This window comes from Tiliqua scincoides, chromosome 13 (genome assembly GCF_035046505.1).
Source record: "Tiliqua scincoides isolate rTilSci1 chromosome 13, rTilSci1.hap2, whole genome shotgun sequence".
Lineage (NCBI taxonomy): Eukaryota > Metazoa > Chordata > Lepidosauria > Squamata > Scincidae > Tiliqua > Tiliqua scincoides.
In genome coordinates, this window is record NC_089833.1 from 6346653 (window position 1) to 6353899 (window position 7247).

Consider the following 7247-nt stretch of genomic DNA (forward strand, 5'->3'; position numbering starts at 1 on the left):
GAGTATCCTGATCTGTGTAAGAAGCTTGGTTTCAGATTTGTTTGAGGGGGCCAGTGGGATAGGGGATGAAGACTTCAGTAAAGTACTTTTATTTCAGTAAAAGCAATATGTGATTTATTGGGGGACCATGCTAGCTTACGATTGATGGAATGGAGCAAGGAGAGATCAAGCCTGTTCAGCGTATACCTAGGTTAGTCCAGTGTTTCTCAAACTGGGTTGGGACCCACTAGAGCAGTGGTTCTTACAGTTTTAGCACCAGGACCCACTTTTTAGAATGATAATCTGTCTTGATCCACTGGAAGTGATGTCATGACAGGAAGTGACATCATCAAGCAGGGAAATTTTTTAACAATTCTAGGCTGCAGTCCTACCCACACTTACCCAGGAGTAAAAAGCATAAACATAGTAGCCTGTTCAAAGTACAGATCTGTCACATTTCCCCAAATGCAGTCACATACCATGGTAGCATCAAGTCTAATATATTAAAAATAAAATATTGAAATGAATGGGAACCCACCTGAAATTGTCTCATGACCCACCTAGTGGGTGCCAACCCACAGTTTGAGAAACACCGCACTAGGTTCCAATTTCAGGTGGGTTCCCTTTCATTTCAATATTTTATTTTGAATATATTAGAATTGAAGCTTCCATGGTATGTGACTGCATTGGGGGAAATGTCAGACCTGTACTTTTAAAAAGCTACTCTGTATATTCCTTTAACAATGATAGTCAATGAGTCTTACTCCTGGGTAAGTGTGAGTAGGACTGCAGCCTAGGATTGTTAAAAATGTTCCTGCTTGATGATGTCACTCCCGGTCATGACATCACTTCCAGTGGGTTCTGACAGATTCTCATTCTAAAAAAGTGGGTCCCGGTGCTAAATGTGTGAGAACCACTGGGTCTGTTGTTTTTGTCTTATCTGTTGTCTTGCCCTATCATAACAATGCGCTGACTGGGCTGTGATCTTGGATAGTCCAGAGGGTGGCGCCACAGCCTTCATTTTAAAACTTAAGGGCAAAGTAGAGCACTTGTCATTCCTCCATCCAGTAAGAATTGGCAATAGAACCGCAGTTTGTTTTAAAAACCCTTTTTCAATGCAGTGGGATGGGGGGGGGGAGAAAGTTGAAATTGAGATGGAAAAAGGGGCCAGTTATCTCTAGTCCATTGTTTTGGACAGCTGGGCAGTTTGCAGTTTTCTAACTATAGGCCTCTCTCTTCAAAACAAACGTGTTTTTTTTATCTCCCCCCCCCCCCTTTCACTGCTTTTGAAAGCATAGAAGTGCAACTGGCCCACCTTTCAGTACATCCTCTATCTTGTCCCCTGGACACATCACTTAGAGGAACTTCTGAGAAGTTCACGGCAGGCTGGAAAATAAAGAGCTTTTCCCAGGATTTTCTGAAAAGGGAAAAAGTGGGACATTTTATAATCTTGGATCTAAAGACCTGCCATTTTCATGTCAAGTGGCATCTTGGACTGTTTTTCATTTAACCAGCAGCAGCCTTCTGCAGTCTGCAAAGGTCTCGGTTTCAAGAGTGATTTGCCTTGTGGTACAAAAATAGTGCTCTTTTGTAGAGCATCAATCAAGCGGCGCAAGGGAAGCAGCCCCTCCGAAAACAGCTTGCCTGCCATTGCTGGGCCCCTGAGGTTATTGGAAGGAAAGGCACTTTTCATGTACTCAGCAGTGCCCTGTCTTAAATGCCATTATTACCTAGTCAAGGAAAAACCCATTTTTCTGCTGTGATCTGCATCATATCCCCATAGCTATTATCTCTGCTAAGAAAGCATCCTGTGACATCAATGGCATTTTCTCTCTGGGGCTAATAACAGGTTGGGTGGGACGGACAGCTTTTTTTTTTAAGGACTACAATAGGAGAAAGGATTCAATTTTGTCTCAAACCTCCCATGTCTAGTTACATTTAAAAGGAACGTAATGTGTAACCCAAGAAATGTGCAGGTGAAACTGTGCATTGAGGTTTACTCTTCCCTGTAATTGTGCATGAATGTTTTTCAATACAACAATCAATGAAGCAGCCTTGGTGTACCATTTGTTAATTAAATTAGGACACAATCCTAACCAGGTCTACTCAAAAGTAAGTCCTATGTTGTTCAGTGGGGCTTACTCTCAGGAAAGTGTGGTTAGGATTGCAGCCTTAATGGCTTAATATCCCATTTTTCTCTAAGGGCAACTACATCACTAAGAATATTTGTATGCTGCTTTTCAACCACACCAAAAAATTTACAAAAGCAGTTGCATATCCAAAGTCTTTAAGGCAGTGTTTCTCAAACTGTGGGTTGGGACCCACTACATGGGTCATGAGCCAATTTTAGCTGGGTCCCCATTCATTTCAATATTTTGTTTTTAAGATATTAGACTTGATGATGCCATGGTATGTGACTTCATTTGGGGAAGTGTTACAGACCTGTACTTTTAACAAGCTACCATGTATAATCTTTTAACAATGATAGTGAATGGGACTTACTCCTGGGTAAGTGTGAGTAGGATTGCAGCCTGGGTAAGTGTGAGTAGGATTGCAGCCTAGGACTGCAGCCTAGGATTGTTAAAAATGTTCCTGCTTGATGATGTCACTCCTGGACTAGGATTGTTAAAAAATTTTCCTGCTTGATGATGTCACTTCCGGTGGGTCTTGACAGATTCTTGTTCTAAAAAGTGGGTCCCGGTGCTAAATGTGTGAGAACCACTGCTTTAAAGTGTTTTCTGAGCAGTGTGGTGCTTGCTTATGACAACTGCTAATGGTTTTTTTTAAGGAATGAGAACACCGGTAAGTTAAAACTGAATTTTAACTTGTATAAGTTTTAATCCTGGATTTCTTCATTGATTTCTAGGGGCAGGTCTTGCTTCAGCCCCTGAAGGAGCACATGAAATGGCTTCCGGAGCAATAATAATAATAATAATAATAATAATAATAACTAGGTTTTTATATACCACCTTTCTGGTCATTCAATTACTCCTCTGACTTTATTCAAGGCAGTTTATATAGGCAGGCATTTCTAAATCCCTCAAGGGGATTTTTACAAACATAGAGGTTCTCTCTTTCAAGAACCAACATTTCAGAATGGATCTTCCTGGTTTGGTCTCACTTCTGGCCTCCAGTTCTCCCACGCAGGCTGGCAAACAGCTCCATCTCTCACATGGAGGGCAGCCAAGACGCTTCTTGCTCACTCCAAGAGCAGGTGGAATCACTCCACTGGACTTGTCAGCTGCTTCAAGGTCTCGCCATTCTCAGGTTCAGGGAGCTACCGGTGTCCTCGAACTGGCAACCTTCTGATGTTATCTTCAGGCTAACGGAGGCTCTACCCTCTAGACCAGACCTCCTACCCAAGAAGCAAGAAGTTCCCAAGCGAGGCAAAAAGGGGGTAACACTTATCATTGTGGTGCTCTCAGAGTTTTTGTAACATGCCAGTTTTGCCTCTCTTTTGCCAAGAAAGACTCACTTAAGGTGCAATCCTAACCCCTTATGTCAGTACTTTCCAACACTGGCATAGTGGTGCCAATGGGATGTGTGCTGCATCCTGTAGTTGGGTGTCACTCATGGAGGCCTCCTCAAAGTAAGGGAATGTTTGTTCCCTTACCTCAGAGCTGCCTTGCCCTTATGTCAGTGCTGGAAAGCACTGACATAAGGGGTTAGGATTGCACCCTAAGGGTGCCAAAAAAGCACTGTATTTTGTCCTGGCTGTCCAGTATATGCTTCATGGCCTCCTACTACTGAGGTACCTATTCTGGGGTAAAAATACCTATTCTGCGGTAAACTGTTTATTGGTCTCTACTGTGTTTCTTTTTAGCCTGCAAACCCTTTTGGGACAGAGAAGTTACTTAGGGCGTTTTAACTTTCCAGTCTTTTAACTGACAAAAGAGAGATTCCTCCATTCTCTCTTGCCATGCAGATGAAAAGAATGAGGTAGTTTTACCTCAGAATAGGTACCCAGTAGTAGGAGGCCATGAAGGATATACTGGACAACCAGGACAAAATAAGCACTTGAAAATGTCGCAGTGGTGGGAGATGAGTGGTGGGAGATGAGGAACAAATACCAACAAGCAAACAAATTAATTCAATGTATGAATTGTTATCAAGCAATTTTTGCCCACGGGTGTACACATTTGGTCCCTGTTGTGTATGTGTAACGTTGGGTAGAAATGGCTTAAGGATATTTATATGTTGCTTTTCAACCACAACTGAAGTTTCCAAAGCAGCCTACAGAGCAAAACAAATGGGAAAATGATTTAAGAACATAAGACTAGCCCCACTGGATCAGGCCAAGGGCCCATCTAGTCCAGCTTTCTGTATCTCTCAGTGGCCCACCAAATGCCTGAGGGAGCTCACAAGACAACAGACACAACCTGTGGCCTGGTGCCCTCCCCTGCATCTGGCAATCAGAGGCAACCTGCCTCTAAGACCCAAGAGCTTGCACATACCTACTATGACTTGTAACCCATAATGAACTTCTCCTTCAGAAATTTGCTCTTGCCTGAGCAATGAGAGGACCCCAACCTGAGAGATGCCACTGAACCTCAGTTCGAATTATTGCTTCTATAGTACTATCAATTAATGTGCCTTTCCCTGTAACAAGCAAAAAAGTCCTTGCCCCCAAGGAGTTTACAGTCTACGTACATTTTGAGGGGGAAGGGGAAGGCTAAGGTAACAAGGGCTAGATGAGAGCAGATCTCAATGTATTGAAATAGGAAGCATTAGCTTGTCTCCTTTAAATAACTCTGGCATGGTACTTGATGCCTACATTGAAAAATGTAGGTCAGTCCTAATTTCTGCCAATATCATTATTAGAGCTGAAAACTGTGCCTTGTGACTGAGTACGTGACATTTGAGTTCGGGAATGAAGTCTCTTCTGAAAAGCTCTTGAGTGGTACATTAATGCAGAGGAAATAATGAGCTTTTCCTCTTACCTTTACACTGTTTAATGTCAAAAATTACAATAATGAATAATTATACTGTACAGCGCATACTTCGTTCCTCTAGTGAAGCAAGGCTGGTCAAGCAAGATTTATTTCAATTGTCTTAAGCAGGGGCAATTTCAAGGATTCAATTCAAGGGTTTGGTTTGTTATGGATCAGAGCTAGCAAGTTTTACATTTCCACGAGAAAACCAATGAATGTTCCTCAGTAAAATTATGGTGGTTATGGACTATGGCATGCGGAATGCATGCAAACACTGGGGCCAAATGAAGGAATAGCAAGTAGTAAAAGTCTCTGACTTCTATATAAAGTTTAAATTGATAAGGTAAGCACAGTGACAATTAGCCATAGTAACTAGTGATAATGTTACATATAAAAGACCCACATGTCTTTAAACCTTGTTCTCACTAGGAAAAAAGTAGAAGCTCTGACTTGCAGTTGGAAATCCTAGTATTACTGTGTCTCTCAGTAAAAACCCACATTTACAAGTCAATTCCTAGTATTTACTGCTCTTGTTAGTCAATAGACAAAGTAGTTTTAGTTTTTTTCTAGGCCATTGTTTCTCGTACTGTGGGTCAGGACCCACTAGGTGGGGGATATACCACTGTATATCCTTTCAACAAGGGACAGCCCCTATTTTCCACTACCTTCCTCTTGTAAATTATGGTTCCCATTTGGGAGAGATGCTTGGGGGTACTTTAAATCTTATTTATTAAATAAATGTCATTACAGAATTTATTACAGTATTTATATACCATCTTTCTCGTAGACTCAGGGCAGCTTACATAGGCAGGCTAGGTCCATAAACCCCATTATTTTTTTCAAATGGGGTTTTTACAGGTGTTAATCTACAAAAGGCGGGCCACAAGCCAATTTCAGGTGGGTCCCCATTCATTTCAATATTTTATTTTGAATCTGTTAGACTTGATGCTACCATGGTATGTGACTGCTTTTGGGGAAATGTTACAGACCTATATTTTTAACAGGCTACTATGTATATACTTTTAACAATGATAGCAAATGGGACTTACTCCTGGGTAAGTGTGGGTAGAATTGCAGCCTAGGATTGTTAAAAATTGTCCTGCTTGATGATGTCACTTCCGGTCATGACATCACTTCCAGTGGGTCCTGACGGATTCTCATTCTAAAAAGTGGGTCCCGGTGCCAAATGTGTGAGAACCACTGTTCTAGGCAATACAAGTACTAAGATTTCCAAATTCAGGTTGGATCCTCTAGTTTAGGGATGTCAAACCTGTTTCATACAGAGGGCTGAAGTTAGTATTCCTGTGCCTGCTGAGGGCTGGGAGTGACATCATTAAGCAGAAAGTGACATCATGAAGCAGATGATGGCCAGAAATAAGCACTTGGTTCTCACATAGAAACCTATTAGCTGAAAATAAATAAATAAAATCTTGACCATATTTTCAAGCTATGACAGAGTCCAGTTAGCTGGGAGAGCCCAATTATAACGGGGGCCGGATCAATTCACCAGGACGCAGATTGTGCCTGTTGTCTTGTGTGCTCCCTGAGGCATTGTGAGATCCAGGAAGCTGGACTAGATGGGCCTTTGGCCTGATCCAGCAGGGCTCTTCTTATGTTCTTAATTGCTTCTGGTGGCTGCATTTGGCCCGGGGGCCTTACATTTGACACCCCTGTTTTAGTTTTTACTAGTGAGAACTAGCTGTCATGCCCTTTGGGTTCTTACTACAACAATTACACAAAAGTCAAGGAAGGGTGAGACCTCTTAATAGGGCCATCTGAAGGATTTCAACATAATCTTCAAGCTTTTGAGTTCCCCAGAACTCTTCAGGCTGGAAGCAAACCAAAGTGGGAGGCGTCAAACTTGAGCATGGTGAAAAAGCTCCCTTGTGCTGGGTCTGTTTTAAAGCGGATGGCAGGAGACTTGATGTAGATGTTTGATTAAGGTTCCTCCCCCCCAGCCCCCAATCTGTAGCCTGACATGCTGGCCTCAGTCAGTATCCTTGCTGCACTGTCCCTTCCAGTGTTAAACACTGAACCAAAGATCATATTTTCAAATATGGGAAGGTATTCTTGGCACACTGACACATTTTGAGCATGCATTTCAGTTCATCCGTGTCCATTAAAACACTTCGGAGGGGGGGGGGGCTTCGTTTTCATGAATCATTTGCATTCATTTGGCCTCTACGGAGGAGACTGTGGTTTCAGATAGTCACGTGCAAGTAGCATATAGAGATTAATGTGCCTGTGTGTGCGTGTGCATGCTTTCCCTTGCTCCTTTTACAGCAAGTGGTGTATCAAGAGCCGTCCCTCCTCTCTGCCAAGCATGTGGTTTTTCTG